This window comes from Myotis yumanensis, unplaced genomic scaffold (genome assembly GCF_028538775.1).
Source record: "Myotis yumanensis isolate MYYU_CA2020_CCGP unplaced genomic scaffold, mMyoYum1.0.hap1 SCAF_2, whole genome shotgun sequence".
Classification (NCBI taxonomy): domain Eukaryota; kingdom Metazoa; phylum Chordata; class Mammalia; order Chiroptera; family Vespertilionidae; genus Myotis; species Myotis yumanensis.
This window is the reverse complement of record NW_027223753.1, coordinates 173,117,044-173,135,608: the sequence shown is the minus strand read 5'-3', so window position 1 is coordinate 173,135,608 and position 18,565 is coordinate 173,117,044. Positions and strand designations below refer to the sequence as shown.

General features: G+C 44.9%; 1 protein-coding gene across 3 annotated transcripts in view; it reads right to left on the bottom strand.

Moving 5' to 3' along the window:
- The window catches only part of DGKG (diacylglycerol kinase gamma), a 200,826-nt gene extending 189,531 nt beyond the window's left edge, over positions 1–11,295 (bottom strand). For 2 of the 3 annotated variants that reach the window (XM_070406629.1, XM_070406632.1), the window contains exon 1: positions 11,042–11,295. The gene's annotated coding sequence lies outside the window, so the exon portion shown is untranslated. Of the gene's footprint in view, positions 1–10,837; positions 10,859–11,041 lie in introns of those variants that run through there. The other variant, XM_070406630.1, reaches the window with a different exon arrangement.
- Between the last annotated feature and the right edge of the window lie 7,270 nt (positions 11,296–18,565).

The window sequence follows — 18,565 nt, the reverse complement described above, 5'->3', positions numbered from 1 at the left end:
TATTCACTCAATATGTTGAAGATTGATAAAAATACATTGCTTCCCTTCATGATTGTGTTTTGCCAATTTTCTTGCACATTTGGAAACTTATGTTAATTTTATATTATAAAATTTACCACTTTTAAGTCTATTTTAATGGCATTAAGTACATTTATGTTGTTATGCAACCACCACCACCCCATCCATCCAAGAAACTTTTTTCATCTTGAAAAACTAAAACTCTGTACTACTAATGATAACAACCCATTCTCCTCCCCCCCACCACCACCATTCTATTTACTGTCTCTATGACTTTGACTATTCTAAATACCCCATATGAGTGGAATCATATAGTATTTGTCTTTCTGTGACTGGCTTATTTCACTTAGCATAACATCTTCCAGGTTCATCCAGGTAGTAGCATGTGTCAGAATTTCATTCCTTTTTAAGGCTGAATATTATTCCATTATGTACATATACCACATTTTGTTTATCCATTTATTCATCATTGGACACTTAGATTTCTTCCACTTTTTGACTATTGTGAATAATGCTGCTACAAACATGGATGTGCAAATATCTCTTCATGTCCTTATTTTCAATTCTTTTGGGTATATATCCAGAAGTAGAATTGCTGGATCATATGGTAGTTCTAATTTTAATTTTTTGATGAATCACCATCCTGTTTCTATAGTAATTGCACTATTCACAATCCCACCAACAGTGCTCGATTTCTCCACATCCTCATCAATATTTTTTAAATCATAGCTATCTTAATGGCTGTGAAGTAGTATATCATTGTGGTTTTGGTTTTCCTAATAATTAGTGATGTTGAGCATCTTCTCATATAATTATTGACCATTGGTGTGTCTTCTTTGAGGAAACACCTTTCAAATCTCTTGCCCATTTGGAATCAGATTGCTGTTGTGTTTTAGGAGTTCTCTATATATTCTTAATATGAACCTTCTTTCACATATGTGATTTGAAGATATTTTCTCCCATTATTTGCAGCCCCTGCCATCTTAACTTAGAGATGCTAGTGAAATTCTTTTAGGATTCCCTTCCTTTTCATCTCTAGGCCAACTTTTCCATCAGCTTCGATGAATTATGGATTGGTTGGGCTTTCCCTCAATTCATTCTTGGGTACAGTCTTAATCATGGAATGTCAAAATTTCTAACAAGTGCATTATATGGTATCCTTTCTGGTTGTCAGTACTATAATAAATATATTAAAGTATTTTATATATCAAGTTGGTTATTTCAAAAAACACTAAGGGAGTGGGTATAAATTAAATGTGTATTCTTCATTTCCTATTTTTAAGACCACATTTCTCAAAGGTGGTGCACCTGAACCAGAATCACTCTGGGTGCTGGTTTAAAATGCTGATTGTGGACCCCACCCCACTAATTGAACCAGAATCTCTGAGGGAAGAGTTTCCAGGCAATTCTAATGTAAATGAAAATCCAAGAACTGCTAGGTTAAGTGGAGCTTTTTGAGCACTTAGAAGAGAAAGCAATGAACCCTTAGGACTAACCAAGGTTCACTCAGAAGTCATAGCATCTTTTTGACAGGTCTATAAGTTATGTAACTCAGGGAGAAATGTGGTAGATTATAGTTGTAAGTCAGGATGTTTGACAAGGTTTCCCATGATTCTTTTTCCAAAGGTTCTCCTTGAAGGCATGAGGGAAAAATATGCATATAATGCAAAGACAGTGATAATGTGCAGGCAAAACCAGGGCTGTTGTGCAGAGTCCAGAGTAGGTTCTGATATTTTAAAGTGGTTTTCAGAGAAACTGTAATGCACTCATAAGAGATTTGCCAAAGAAGATAAGGAATAAAAACCCTGTAATTTGAGGAAGCAGTGAGGAAACATCTTGTTTAGTAACGTTTCTTAACTCAGCTGAACATTGTCACTTGGGGACCCTTAAAAAACTACTCAGGCCCAGGCCCCAACCCAGACCAATGAAATTAGTATCTCCCTGAGTGAGATCCATGATTGCTATTTTTGCAAAATTCCAAGGTTATTTTAATGTTTAACGAGAGTTGAGAACCAGTGTTCTATAAAAAAACACACACAAACAAACCATATTTACAAATTTGTGAAGCTCAAATGTGGAAGAGGAATACAATTGTTTCTGTAACAAGCGCCATGCCTGACTGTTCACCTGGCAGATGTGGGCATTGGTCTAGCTGAGTCAGCAAGTGGCTACTGCCACAATTCACCTGCCAAGCCCAGACTCTCAACACTGTGAGAAGTTTCCTCCCATTATTAAAGAGGCATGGATCTCCTTGACATGGATCTTTCAGATGCTGGCTATACATGTATCAAGATAAATGGAAATTGACTTCCCTATGAGCTCATTGGCTCTGGTGGTTTCACCTATCACTTCCGCTGATGACTCCCTAATCTTGATCTCTAGCCACATAGCTCATCTATCAACCACATCTCCATCTGGACCTCTCACTGACACCTCAAATATAACATGCCTTGAACTGAATCATTATCTAACTCCACTCTCACCTCTGCTCATTTGTTCTCATGGCTGATGGGACAACTACTGTCCTAGGCACACAAGGTAGAAGCCTGGGAGTTACCATTAGTTTTTCTGTCTCCCTCACCATCGTCACACCTATTTAATAACCAGTTCTTTCCTGACTCTGTGCCTCCCTCCATCTAGAGGACTTCCTCTATTGTTAAAATCTGACCATGTCAGTTTCCACTTAATTTCTCAGTGACACCCCTCCCCATCCCCCACCGCATTGTCTATGAGAAAAGATCCACACTCTTTAACTTGATAGACAAGACCCTCCTGTCCACATTTCCAGACTCATCTCCCAACATTTCTCAACTCACAGTTTTTGCTCCAGTAACACTAAATTATAGACAAGGACTGCCTCTGAGCCTTTGTGTACACTGTTCCCTCTACCTAGAATGCATTACGCACACTCACGTCTTCATTTAACTTCTATTCATCCTTTAAATTGCAGCTTAAGCTCATCTACTCATCCAGAGAGTATTACCTGACCTCCTTGGTCCAATACCTTCCTAAGCTGGGGAAATGATCCCCCTCTGACTCTCCTCTAGGATAATGCCACATGATATCTGTTTCTAACTCTGTTCCACACAGTCCCACCCAGCTCCTGGAGACCCTGTTGGTCCAATCCCCAGACCTAGTCCTATGCCTGGTACAGAGGGGGTGCTCAATATACTGGGCAGGCAAAAGTAGGTTTACAGTTATTCATATGGAAAATTATACAATAATTAATAAATAATAATAATATAAGAATAAACTCTGTGTTTTGTATACTCACAACTGTAAACCTACTTTTGCCCCACTGTGTATATTTGCTGACTTAGTGTTGTTTCAAATGATTGGGTGGATCTCCTCAGGAGTGCATTTGCCATGACTTGCATGATTTAAGAATTAGAAACATGCCCTGGCCAGTGTTGCTCAGTTGGTTGGGCATCATCTGTGTACCAGAAGGTTGCCGGTTCGATTCCCAGTCAAGGGCACATGCTTGGGTTGCATGCTTGATCCCTGGTAGGAAGCATTCAGGAGGCAGCCAATCGATGTTGAGCTCTCAATGTTTCACTCTCTCCCTATCCCTTCCTCTCTCTCTAAAAATCAATAAACTATTTTAAAAAAAGAATTAGCTTAAAAAATTAAGAACAGTAGGGACTTCCTCGGGTATAGCAAAATTTGGCTACTGGCTTCTTAATTACTGGGAAAAACCACTTTGTGATCAGCCAAAGTCTGCTGGAAATCCTGGCATGAGAAAAGGGAGGAGACGGATTTCTATCAGTGGGTGTCCTGGGGTCAAGTTCTGAAGATCATGAACATTTTGTTGATGAAACCTTGGATGGGGAGTGTGGGGGACTGGATGAGAGCACCCATTTTGTGTGGCGCTCAAAGATACGGAGCACTCTGGCCTTCTAGGAGATCAAGAGAGCTTTATTAGCTCTTTCACTTGAACTGAGAGGCAGGGCACTGAGGCGGCTGGTAAAGTGCTGCAGGCTGCTGTCCCAGAGCAGAGAGGTAGGGAAATGCAGCAAAGAATGAAAACATTGGAGCTAAACATTTCAAGCATTTCCGCATTTAAGGGTCAAAGTGGCCCTGCTGACCTCTGGCCACTTGGAACTTTCACACCAGACCAGTCATCAGGAAAGTGAAAACTTAGTTCCTGTTTAGATGAGACTGTTTATGCCTTAAGTGAGGATAAAACAATCCATGCAGACCACACAGAAAGGAATGATGGGCCCAAATGATTAGCTGAGCAAGCAAGTCTGGGGTTTGTCAGCTGCTGTGTGGCCATTGAGTTTTATCTTTCATCCCTTTTCTTGCGACAGTAGACTCTTCTAGATCATAGCCATTGCTTTGGTAAAATCACACTAGTGAAATGAGGCTGGTGACATCCATGCTGCTTGAGTGGAATCTGGACAGATCATGGATCTGAATACATTGTTATCTTCTAAGTGTGGTGCACGTGTAAAAGGTGGTTATTATTATTGTGATTTTAATTATTTAAAAAGTCTCTTACTTGAACCTTTTCTCTCAGTGCCCCTCTCCTGCCATGGATGGGGCTCCATTTCCCACTTGGAAAGTGAGCTCTCACCTCCTTTCTCCTTTTAAATCATGGTCAGGAAAGAATCTTTAATTTTCACTGAGGTATCAATGACTTCAGAGGTTTACTCCAAGAGAAAAAAATGAACACTTCTGCAGAAAACAAAGCCTTAAACTTCCAAAACAAAGATGAAAAAAAGTTATGCCCTGAGGAAAGGCCTGGGGAGGTGTGGGAGACCTGGGTTCCTGTCCAGGCTGTGTCAACCCAGGCAGTGCGCTTTCCCTTTGGATGGAGGATTCCCAAATTTGAAGAGGAAGGCCTGGGACTAGATGCTGTCTCAACTCCTTCCCTGGTCTCATGATTAATGATGCCAGAGACACTTAAGTCCACCTCAAATTAATACAAGTCTTTTGGGCTAATTGAATAATATTCCAGGGTGCTAAGACAACATGCAACTGAGATCACTAGACCACTCTCTATAATCTGTTCAGAATCAAAGAGTAAGGAAACCACTAATACCATTACCACCCCTACCACCACCACTATCCCATTACCATCACTACAACCACCACTAACCATCACCATCACCTCCAATAACTGCCACCACTACCACCACCACCATCACCACCAACCCCCCCCCACCATATCCATTATCACTGTTACCACCACACTCTCACCACTACCACCATCACCCCCATACTACCTCCACCATCGCCACCATCACCATCACCACCAACTACCACAACCACCACTATCATCGCTACCACTATCACCACCATTTTCATGGCAAACACAGTTCTATTTATTTTCATGGGAAAATAACTTATGAGAATTTCTTAACTTGTCGGGTTGATATTAATTCCAGGAAACATTCTGGAATGGGATGTGGAGTGAACCTTTAGGACTAAAGTTATGAAAGTAGTTTATGTCAGACTAACAAAATTGCTTATTTGAAAATGATACCAGGCAAGCAGATCAGGGAAATACCAGTGATAAAGGGTAGCTGAACTTTGTTAAGACCTTTGATAAGATTCCCCTGATAATCTTTTGAAAAAGATGAATAAATATGGGCCAAGTGATAGTACAAGAAGTGGAATAAATTTTCTAAAAGAGTGATGTTTATTTATTGAATTAATATCTAACTTTCAGGAGTATAGAGTGGAATGTCCCAGAATCCTGTAAAGTTCATCATCTTTATCGATGACTTAGTTGAAGAGGTCACACTTACCAGATTTTGGGATGGCAGAAAGTCAACCAGAGGGTCAGTAACTAACAGAATCAAAGCCCAAAATATCTGGGCAAGCTGGCAAGATTGACTGAATCGAACAAGATAAAATTAAGAATAAATGCAAGGGTTCTGTATCTGGGTCCCAGGTACATCTGTACAAGCATGGAGTGGGGGTGGGTAGGTGACACAGTTCAAAAGCAAGTTTAAAAGAGAGTTGGGATTTTTTTTTCAGTTGATACTAAATTTAACAGGTATTACTGGTATAGATTCCTACTTCAACCTTACAGAGTTTCAACAGAAATATAAAATGTAAAACAAAAGAAGTGATCATCTTACTCTACTTGGTGCTGATTAGGCCTCCCCTGACATTTTGTGTTTTATTCATTAAGAATGAAGAAATTAGAGAAAACTGGAGCAAGAGTGTTAATGATAGTGAGGACACTGAACCCAATGGCCTATGAGGCAGGATGGAGCCTGGAAAGGGCACTGACCAGGGAGTGGGGAGCCAGGTTATGCTATTAACTGGCTGTGAGATCCTGACCAAGCAAGTATTTCTCTCTGGAGGTGATGACAGGTCTCACTGGGCAGAAACACAGAGGGTGGTGGTTGGCTGGCCTGTTCTCCTAAGGAGGTTTTGGGCCTCTGGTTAGGCTACAGTATAGGTGGGTTCCTTTCTCCTTACCTCACCCATCAAGCAAAATTTTACACTCTTGAAATACCATTGACATTTGCAAATTATACCGATTCTTTCCCTTGGGAAATCATAGGGGCCTGAGTTAAAACTTAGCCTTTCCTACTAGCTTTGTGACCAAACTTTCTGAGACTCACCTTCCTTGTTTGTGAAGTAGGATTAATATCAGGTTCGGTGTGATATGAATATTAAGTGAGATAATGCATATACAAAATATAGCACAATGTGGGGCACAAAGTAGGTGCCAATTAATGGTATAGGTAATGTTACTACATTTACTTCCACCATCCCTCCTCTTTCTTTCTCCCCCTCCTCCTCTGCTGGCCAGGCATTGTGCTGGTTGCAGGGGAAAAGACTCACACTCCCTGCCTGCACCAAGCTTACAATCTAATCTGTCCAGTGGAACTGTCTGCAATAATTGGAATGTTCCACATGTGTATTCTCCAATATGGTAGCCAGCAGCCATATGTGGCATTTGAGTACTGGAAATGTGACTGCGGAATGGAATTTTAAATTTCATTTAATTTTAACGAATTAAATGAAAATGGTGATAGTCCCATGTGAAAATAGACAGCACAGCTCTAGACACCTTTCAGGTACATTTCTGAGACTGAGTAGTCTGAGCAGAATGAAGGTGCATCAGAAGAGCAATGTTCAGAAAGCACCAGCATGGTAGCTAGAAGATTCTCTTCTGTGCCCATTCACCACATTTAATTCTCAGGTGCTGGGGGCACAGTGCCAGCTGTACCTTCCGGGAGACCACAGTTGAGTAGGGGATATGCAGATAAATCATTTTTACCATAGGGAGGCAAGTGTATGCACAGGTGCTACAGGTGGAGCAGAGAGAGGTCCCTAACCCAGATGAACAGTCAGGGAAGGATTCTCAGAGGAACATTTTAAGACCTGAGCGGTTTTGAATAAGTAGATTTCATAGTGGGGGCTCAACTGACATTTATTCCTTTTACAGCAACAGATGATATGCCAGGGCCACTAATCCCACTGCTGGTGGCAGAGGTGGCTATGAAGCAAACCAGAGAGAACTCAGAGCAAGGGCCAATTTGTTTTCTTTGAAAATTTCCCCTTTGTGTCTTTTTGTATTGCCTAATTCAGTTTCTCTCCTGTGGCCACATTTTCTTCACCTGAGAACATTTTTTTTATCATGTGTATAGCCTTATTTTTTAACTTTATTTGTAGTCACTAAACATCAGTGCTTTTGGGTGGTGAATTCTGTTACGACATAGTGATATCAACTCACACTGTGGTTTGGTTGTGGAATTTGGATACTTAGAGGAAACAAACAGCTCTGTGAATATGGCCAGTCTGTGAAGAAGCTGTTAGGGATTGCTTGGGTTGGCTGAGTCTGGCTGGTAGTGATGCACATTCATAGGAATGAGGGCTGTTCTAATTACTTGTGTAGAGAAGGGGGATCTTAAGCTCATATACGCATTTTACACAATAGTTCAAAGTTAATATGTGACCTCTAGCCAGAGAATTCTGCAACTGACACATGTTCACATAAAAACGGGTACAGCTTCATACTGTATGGGTTCCATATCATACTTGTGTGTGTGTAAAGCAGGATTACTGTGATTCCTTCTCCCATGAGACCAGGGAGATGCTTGTGTGGTCTGGCTTGGTTGTGTGAGGCCCTGGTCTATGTGAGTCCCTAGTGGTTATGTGCTTTGATTATAGCACAGTTGCCTCTGCTGGATGGAAGTGTAAATTGCTATAGCCTTTCCGAAAAGCAGCTTGTCATATATACCTGGGGGCTTAAAACATTCATACCGTTTGGCCCAGTGATTCTACTTCTGGGAATTCTATTCAAAGGAAGTATTTGGAAATGTGTGCAGCAGACTTTGCCCGGGGATGTTGTACAGTTATTTGTAGTTGCTAAAGACAGGAAACAACTTAAATGATTAACAGCTTAATACTATGCAGTCATGAAGCTGATGTGCATGAAGGACTTTTTGCTACAATACTAATTAGGAAAAAAAAAAAAAGGCAAGAAGCATTAGCTACAGAGGCTAAGCAACAGCCCAGAAGTCAGACAGCCTGGGATTGAATCTTGGTTTTGCCACATAATAGCTGTGTGATTTGGGCAAGTCACCTGAACTCTGTGAGGTTAATAATACATAAATGCTTGCCTTAGAAAGACTTCTGAGGATTAATGACACTGTGAATACAAAATACTTAATACCTGCAAAGTACATGTTTTAAGCACCCAGTAAATGTTGGCTGTCTATGGATTGTAAAATTTCAGAGCATTAAAATAGATGGAAAGAAAATAGGCCAATATATTGACAGTGTGGAATCTGGGTGATCAAATTGTAGGTGTTTTGTTTCGTTCTTTGTACAGTTTTCAGCTTTCCAAATTTCCTGCATTCGATCGACATGAATTGCTTTCATACTAAAAGAGTTTGTCATAATGATGTAATTCAATAATATATATATTTTAAAGAGTTTTACCCACAACAAAAAGGCACTTCTCTCTTTCCCCTCCCCATCCAAAGGAGGAGCTGGAGGCAGCCTTCTCCCCCAGAGATCAGCAGGAGGGGAGAGCTGCTTTGTGGCTTCCTCCGGGACAGATCACACAGTGCACAGCCCAGACCTCTGGGCGTACAGGGTTGGCAGGATCCTCTGACACTTGTTGAAGGTGCACCGAGGAGAGTTTGGGGAGGGGCAAGGAACAGATGTCCTTAGCAGTTTCTCCTATTTCTGAGTCTAGATTCCAAGACGTCCTGACATTTATCATTTCCCCCAACATCTTGGTTGATCTGAACTGAACACTGACATAAAATTGTAAGGTGGCAAAGATTCATCTACTGGCTCGCTACCCCCAAACCCCGCCCATAAAAATGCCTGTAATAATGCCTACAGCCCTATACACAAACTTTAGGCAAGATTGGCAAAGAAAATACTTAGATGGGGGTACAACAGGGGAACAACAGGAAAGTTAGCTTAGTTGCAGCTGCTTTATTTAATGGGTATAATTTATATTAGGACGGATCTTTGGCAAATACAGCCTTTCTAACACCACAGATGGTGAAGTCCCTTCCCGTGTTAGGACGTATTTCTGGAATGAGAGGGTCATAAAGCACAAAGGTATGTGTGTGTGTGTGTGTGTGTGTGTGTGTGTGTGTGTGAGCGAGCGAGCGAGAGAGAGAGAGAGAGAGAGAGAGAGATTGAGAGAGAGACCAGTGATAACATTTGCCCCCTAAGATCTAATGTCCTTCATTCCTTCATTGACAACGAGTACTCTGCAGGCTGTGTTTTAGGCAGAGAATCCCAGGCACCGAAATAGGATGACGTTCCCCCGGACTGGAACCAAAGGGGCAGTCCCGACCCTGGACCCTGTGTCCTGACCGCTGCCCCTCATCAGTGATCCCCCACCCCCCCGCCCCCGCCACCGGGTCCGCACCTCCAGAGCCAAGGTGCACTCCCCCAAGCACCCAAAATAAAAGATTGACAAGGTCGTCTTCCGGACAGGGAGGTCATTGTATGCTAATGAAGCCGGAGGAAACAACCGCGTGGCGCCTGCTAGGAGTGCGCCCACGGGTTCGCAGTTCTCCCGCGCATCACTGCGGCGCAGCCACGAAACCCCGCGCGCTGCAGCAGACCCTCCGGCCTCCCGGGTGGGGAGGCGGGGGAGGGGTCTTGTCCGCCACTTTGGGTTCTGCAGCTGGAAGGCTCGCCTCTGGCTGCTGCCTCCCCGTTCTGGCCCCCTGCTTTCCACTGCAATTATGGCGGGGATGGAGGCGGCGCATCAGAATCACCTGTAGGGCTTTTCCAACTCCACAGGCCCCCTCCCCAAATTCTAGTCCACTCCTCCAGAGGAAGAAAATATCAGAATCTGCAGGTGGACTGGTGGAGTTTTCGAAAGCCCACAGGTGATACTAGATGTGCGTCTCTCAAGACACACACAACCCGCCCCCCCCCCCCCCCCACACACACACACACATCTTGTGACCCGGAGACTAAACAGGTCAGCTTTACACGCTCTCCCTGACCCTTCTCCCCTCCCCAAGCTCATACTTGTCAGGGTATCCGTGTTCTCTGCAGCTTCCCTTTGAGCTCCCCTGGCCCAGGAGCTTTGCGGAGTGCCCAAGTCCTGAAACCCCGTGGACCGCCACAGCGTCGGCGGTCAAACGGTCAAACGGTAGGTATTCCCCGCCCCTAGCTGCCCTTGTGCACCTTGGAGCGCGAACTGGACACCAAAGAGCAAGGTAAGTGCAGAAGGGGAGAAATCTGACCAGTTGCTTTCGCAAACTGCCTGGAGCAAGGCCGCCTCCCGCCCGCACACCTTTGAGGTTTGGAAGGTCCTCCCAGCCCAGGAGGGAGCCGGCGCCCTGCCCCGCCCCGCTCCCGGCGCCCTCACCCTTCCAGCAGGGGGTCTCCTTCTGCAGGGACTTTGAAGCAGGTGGCACCCTCAGGGTGGGCGCAGTGGCCTTGGCTGCAGGTCCTTCCCCTGGCCACGGGACCGACTCTGGCTTTGCCCTCCTTTTTCAAGTTGCTGCGGCCCACGTCCCCCAGCCCGAGCCCGAGCCCGAGCCCGCCTCCGCTGCGCCAGCTACTGTCTTACCTCTCGCCAGGCAACACTTGGTTGCGCGGTTTCCCGGAGCGCTCCTTCCTCAGGGCTTATTCCCTTACTTGGGAGGAAAGAGGAACCAAAAGACAGAAAGGGGACCGAAACCGGCGTCTGAGCGTCTTCCCGCCCGCGCAGCCCGCTCGGGGAGGAGATGGCAGCCCGAGTGGGCGCTGCGGAGCTCGGGCGGCCCTGCTGGGGTTAGGCAATGCCAGGGTCGTCTGCCTGCTCCGTTATCCACGGCCCCGCAGCAGTCCTCAGCGGCTGCCCGCTAGTACGGCACTGCGGCGCCCTGCCCCTAGCGGCTTGGTAAGTCCTGCTGCCACTCTCAGCACTGAGCCCTGCCCCCGGGCGCAGAGCCCGCCCCTGCCACACTCCCGCGTGTGCTCGCGCTTGTACACACACACACATGCCAAACACACAGGCGCGCATGCACATATATGAATGCCGGTGTGCCTTTGGCGCAACTTGGGCGCAGGCATGATTTGGGCACTTCTCCCTGGTAGGGCTTCAGTTTGGGAGGAGGCCTTAGAAGCTTAGGGGTTCGGAAAGGATGCAACAGTGGGGCTCCGCAGGGCGCCAGAGGCCCACTGATTGGGGGAACAGTGGAAAACTGGTTGACAAGTAAAATACCCACTGGGCATTTCCACATCTCAACCAGGTCTAGGTTGCCTTAATATCTCGGCCCATTCAGAGAAAAAAGAAAACCAACAAGTTCTCTCTGCTTCCCTGGAACTGCGTATCTCCAGCCTCCAAATGTCTGACATCTCTGACATCTCAGGGACTGGTGGCTGTTCAATATGAAAAGTTACCCCCTCCTCAGAGAGCGTGGGGACTGGAGGCCAGATCAGATCTCAGAGACTGGGGCTTGTTCGTTTCCTTCTTCTTTGCTGTTAGATGATCCATGAACTGTTTTCTTGCACAGCAAATAGACCACATCTTATTTTTTAAAATGTAGACAAGCACAGAACAGGCACTGGGGTGAGGGGTAATGGGTGAGAGCCAGCGTTGGCCAAGACACCAGTGACTTGTTGCTTCTTGTCTTTCTATGACGTGCATGTCCACATGGGGCAGTAGTGGTGGTGGTGACACCAGCAGGAAGTCACACCAGCAGGATGACTTCTGTCCATTGCACACCACATTTAGAGTCATCAGGAATTTGGACTCTCATCTGTAAAATATGTAGTTTACCAGTTTCCACAGCTGAGGATTCTTTTCCACCAGCAGGCAGCGAAGGTCCCCAAGTCAGGACTACAGCCAAGAAAAGCTTTCTGCAGATGCAGAGGCGCCAAGGGGCCTTGGGTGTCTGGGCATTTGGGGAAGAAGCCTCAAACATGAATGTCAAACGTCTCCAAGGACCCTGATGGTAAGTGTCCATATTGGGTCATTTGCAGGCAGACTAATGGGACAGATGAGGAGTTGGGGCTGAGATTTCCCCAAGGTTCCAAACGGCAATGGAGGCAGAGCCAACACTAGAACCCTGTGTTCACACTTCATGCTACCATCCACTATTCACATCTCATTCTGTCACCCTGGGTTGGTGCTCAAAGCTCCCTGTAGCTAGACTGAAAAAATCCTGGTGAGGGGGCTGTCAAAGCTCTTCTGCCTTTCCTTATTTCCCTTTCACTCACTGACTTCTTCATTTCACAGCTACCTATTAAGCTCCAACTATGTCTTCACTTTCCCTGACTCTAGTCCTGGGCCTTACTTGGGAGGAAAGAGGAACAGAGAGACAGAAAGGGCTTACAACAGCCTCTGTCCTGGTAGAGGAGAAAGCTGGTCACGGCCTTAATTGATGTATTTTCATGGTGCTGGTTGGGTAGATGTGGAACACACAATCCTCGATTTCTAAACTTACATTCTCTGTGGAGGAAAACACATGTCACAAGAAAAATGTTCTTGCCCTGCCTAGTCTTGACTCCTTCTAAAGAAGGAGAAAGGGAGGGAGAGCCTATATTTAGCTGAGCATCTTGATGCATTTGGAGGTGCATGCTTGCAGGTAGGGGTTGGGGCAACATTGAATTATTCTGCCTATTAAAACAGGAGGGAAGTTGAATGGGAGGAATTGAGAAGACACACAGAGATAGAGTGTGGAGATTTGACTTGGCTGGAAGCATATTGAAGAGTAATGAGAGAGAAACTCCCAGAATAGGGCTGCCAAGCAAGGATTTGGAGAACAGGAATACTTGCAAAAAACAGTTTGCTGAGGGGGCAAGAAGAGCTATGAAGTCTCTGTTCTCCAGTCTCCTATGAAAGAAATCATTTGTAAAGGCACTATTGTCCCTCAATTTGCTCATGAGTGGATTCTTTTGGGGAACTTAGGATTCAGCATGTGGATTGATACTGGGTGAGTACAGAGAAGCCTGTATGGACAGATGGCTTAAAGACAGCAGGCTCCTAGGTGACACACTAATGACATGTGGGGAAAGGGTGGTAATAGAGGTCAAAGCAACGTGAAAGGCAGGAGAGCCAGGGGTGGGAAGAAGCCCCAGGAAGACCAAGTTATGATGACTGAGACATTAGGGAGGAGGTACATTTGTGATGGGATTTGAAAAGAGGAGTAGGGACCTGACACAAAGATCAGTAGGCAAGGACACTCTAGGCTGAGGGAAAGCAAAATTATGGAAGGAGGACAATTCATGGTGCGTTCTGGGCAGTGGAAGAAAGGAAGGTTGGGACATTATTATAGGGGGCTCCCAATGCCCTGCTAGCAGATACTTCAGGCTCTAGTATCGAGGAGCTATTGAAGGTGTACATTTTTGTTTGGTTTTGACAGGGAGGGGGCTGGAAAACAGAGATGCCAGCTTTCCCAGGTAAGACCTTCCTGGTCAGAATGGGAGTTGGAGAATCTTGGGGAGGGCAGTTTGCTGTGCCCTCATGAGGAGCCAGCACCCAGATGGTACAGGTGGCTCACTTCATGGGGTGCCTAGCCGAGGGACTGAAGTCCATCCCATACTCCCTTAACCCAATCTTGCAGGGCCAGGTCCGCCTGGAGGAAGGTGGCCTTTTCTCTAATTTGCAGAGGGTTGGCATGGGCTAACAGAGGTGCTGGCTGCTGAACTCTATCTTTGAAAAGGTTGAAGCCGCAGTGAAACAAGTGAAGATTTATTGAGCATTTATTGAGCAAACAAGGTAAATGGGAAAAAGTCTTGAAGGCAGGAGTAGCTGTGAGCCTGAGCTTGTCTCTGCTCTTTGGGACATTCCGAGATGCACCATAGGGTACAGAGGAAGAAGCTTACTTATGCCCCTCAGAGCATTTGCAATCTGTTTGGCTATGAAACACTCAAACCAGGTAAAAAGAAGCAATAAAAGAGTGTATAATCCAAGTGCCAAATTGTATAGAGCAGATTCTCAAGATGTAAAAGACCTCCTCTGGGCTTGAACAGTCAAGGGAGGCTTCAGAGAGGGGGAGGTTTGGCTTCTGAGTGATGTGTGTGTTGGCTGTGGATTGGAGAAGAGAGTTGTGAACGAAGGGCCAGAGAGAGGGAAGCCAGAGGCTTCTGTGCATGGGTTTTTAGCCCCCCTGGCCACTCTAATGCTGTTCCCAGTCATAGTTCAAGCACTCTGATGAGTCATCCTTGTTTCTGAGAGACAGGGCATTTCTGGATGTTTAACTGGCTCAACACTACATTCCCTGAGACTTCAAAGTTGGCAGCTCACACTCGCCATGTTGCTCTGGGAACACATCATCCAAGCTGAGAGCTGATGCCCAATTGCCATTGCCAAGGCAAAGCCAGGGCTGAGTCAGGTACCTGTATCTGGAAATTGTATGTCGGACTGTCTCTGACAAGCTGGGTATATGGTGCACAGCTGAGATCACAGGCGGAGTCAGTGACTGGGAACTAGGAGACCTGTGTTCAAGTCCCTAATCAGGGGCTCATTTTGCCTTTCTGGGCCTCATTTTTGTCACCTACAAAACTAAAGGATTATACCAGATTATCTCCAAGCTGCCTTCCACCTAATATTTCATATAGGATCCTTTCATTTTATCAAACAAGTCCAGGATGGGAACTGATACTAGCCAAGTCCTGACCTTAATTCTCCCCTTCGCTTTGATTGTGGAAGTCAGCTCTACTCCTCATCACAGGTTTGGCATGGACAGTTGTAAATCCAATCTTGGGAATGTAGACAGGTCAGCTCCCTCTGTGGGCCTCAGTCTTCTTATTGGTAAATAAGGTGATTAAAAATGGTCTCCACAGCCCTTTCTCATTCTGATACTGTAAGTTCTGTCAACTGAACAACTTTTAAGTACTTCCCCATAACTAGGGTTGGAACCCTCCATAAGGCAAACTGGGAAAATCTCCACAATAAAACTAATAAGCTTGGGAAAAAGGAGAAGCCTTGATGTGTAGGCACAGGGGAGGGTGGTTAGAGGGCTAAATGACAGAAAGTGAAGGGATTAAGCAAACACACACACACACACACACACACACACAAATCCTATATATGAAAAGCCTAATATGCAAATTGACCGAATGGCCAAATGATCAGTGGAACGAGCGGTCACTATGACACACACTGACCAACAGGGGGAAGATGCTCAATGCAGGAGCTTCCCCTAACCTGCAGGCCCCAGGCTGGCCAAGGCGGGTGCCAGCAGGGACCCCCTGATCCCCTCGCTGGTCGCCCTACAGATCGGTCCTGATCGCTGGCCAGACCCTACCCATGTATGAATTTCATACACCAGGCCTCTAGTATATATATCATAGACACAGACAACAATGTGGTGATAACCAGAGGAAAAGCAGGTGGGAGTAAGGGAGGTGGACAAAGGGGGGATAAGTGGGGACAGTAAGAGACTTTGCTTTGGGCAATCAGTGCACGATGCAGTGTGCAGATGATGTTCTGTTGAGTTGTACACTTGAAACCTGTATGCATTTATGAACCAATGTCACCTAATAAATTCAATTTAAAAGAAAGACTAAAGTGAGAGAGAGAGAGAGAGAGAGAGAGAGAGAGAGAGAGAGAGAGAGAAACAGACCACTTAGTTGGAGTTGGAAGAGCTGGGTCTGTGTCTAGAAGCCTTATTTCCTCTTCTGTAAAATGGGAATAGCAATACCTGCACCACTGGATGAGCAACAATTAGATGAAGAAAAAACAACAACAATTAGATGAAGTGTATGTGAAAATGCTTTGCATGTTTAGAAGTGCTATGCAAAAAATATACCTATTAAAGCTAGTCTGTTCCCCTAAGTCAGACTGTTAAAAACAACAACACCCAATTATATCACTTACTCATTTGTCTACTTCCTAGGAAGCAATGATTCAGGTCAGCAACTGTCTCCACACTGCTAAGGATAGTAATATTTTAACATGAAAACTTAATAAAAGAGCTGCTGGACTTCAGGACTGACTAAGAGGCTGCAAATCCGACCCCTGCCTAGAATTCTGCAATGACACTCAAATTGCTCACAGTGGATTTCTCAGGAACTTGGATCGGGTTTACTTGAAACTAAAAGAGGCAGACACCCATCCAAGATTCTGCTTTGATTATTGCCTGTAAGGAAAGGGATGGTGGGAAGAAGACAGGGGAAGTATGAGTAAGTAGGGAGAAAGAGAAAAGCCTTACTGTAATATTTTGGGCAATGGTTGCTAAACTTTAAGCTTTAATGAGCTTGTAAAGAAGCTAATTTTGGTTCACTCACATTACTCTGGATCTGTTTTCTGCTCGACCTGGTCAGGAGACACTGCTGTGGAATTCTCCAGGGCTGTCCCCACAGTGGGGATGTCATGTAGGCCCTGGGAAGGACTAAAGGGAGGAGAAAAGGTTCTAACTTCATAAATGAACATATGCCTCAAAACCTGCCCAACTCACAAACCTTTTGAGAGGATCAGTCCACTTTTAGAAATATTGGTCACTTCCTAATCTCTTTTGATCTAATTTTGGGGACAAAATGTTAGAAACTAAGGGAATCCCTAAGTGCTGGCACTTCTCTAATCCATTCTTCCCATTTGCTGCCGCCAGAATTACTTTCTGAAAGAAACTCCAGAGTCCCCCCTTTACATAAAAGCCTCAGACTTTTCATCCATAAAATGGGCATAGTAATACTTATCAGGCATAGGTTTTTGCAGGGGTTAGGAGAAATATTTATAAAAACTTTAGCACAGTGTCAGTCCCATAGCAAGTTCTCAATAAATGGAATTATTGTTATTACTGCTTTAGGATAAAGTTAATATTCCCTAAAATGGCATTTAAAGCCCTCCATAGAGTGGCTGCAGCTTACTCATCCACTTACACTTCCTCTAAGCCAGTGGTTCTCAATCTTCCTAATGCCACGACCCTTTAATACAGTTCCTCATGTTGTGGTGACCCCAACCATAAGATTATTTTCGTTACTACTTCATAACTGTAATTTTGTTACTGTTATGAATAGTAATGTAAATATCTGATATGCAGGATATATTTTCATTGTTACAAATTGAACATAGTTAAAGCATAGTGATTAATCACAAAAACAATATGTAATTATATATGTGTTTTCCGATGGTCTTAGGTGAGCCCTGTGAAAGGGTCATTCGACCCCAAAGGGGTCGCGACCCACAGGTTGAGAACCGCTGCTCTAAGCCATACAAGGACTCAGAACGCATGTTGACTTCATCACCCAGAAACACCTTGCACCTATGCCTCTCTGTATGCTACTCATGCTGCTCCCAAGGCCAGAACTGCCTTTTTTTTTTCTCTTCTTTGCTCTTTTTTAGTGTTACCTCTTTTTAAAAAGAATATATTTTTATTGATTTCAGAAAGGAATGGAGAGGGAGAGATCAAAACATCAATGATGAGAATCATTGATTGGCAGCCTCCTACATACCCCTACTGGGGATTGAGCCCACAACCCGGGCACGTGCCCTTAACCAGAATCGAACTCAGGAACCTTCAGTCCACAGGCTGAAGCTCTATCCACTGAGCCAAACTGGCTAGGGCTACACTGCTATCTCTTAAACCCACCCCTTTGAAGTTAATTATCCTCTTTCCTATTCTCCCATTGAAATTTGTTTGTAATTTATTCTAGTACTTAACCCAACTGCCCTACCCCGAGCCCTGAACAGCAGTTGACCTCCCATAGACTACAACTTAATCACCTTCTTATCACCCACAGAGTCTTGTACAAGGTAGTGGATCAATAATATTGAGTTGAATTTAAAGAAGGCCCCTGGATGTCCCTGCTTGGCCTCGATCCTACCATTGAGGGAAGGTTTATTCCCACTTTCAAATCTTCTCCAGGGCTGCCATTTACTGAGCATCTACCATGTGCCAGGCACTGTGTGGAGTCGTGTGTAACTCTCCCCAGGGCCATGTGGGGAGGGCACCCTCAGCCTCACTTTACACAGATGTTATTGCTCAAGGTCTCCCAGGCAGTAAGCGCGGGGGCTGGTATTAGAAACCAGAAGCTTCTGTGTGCAGTCTCCACTTGTTCTAAGAGAGCTTTGTCCACACCGAGCTTGCCTGAATTTCCATTCTACAACATTAGACTGTATTATATAAAACTATTTTATTGCTGCCCAGCTGCATTTTTGATGTCT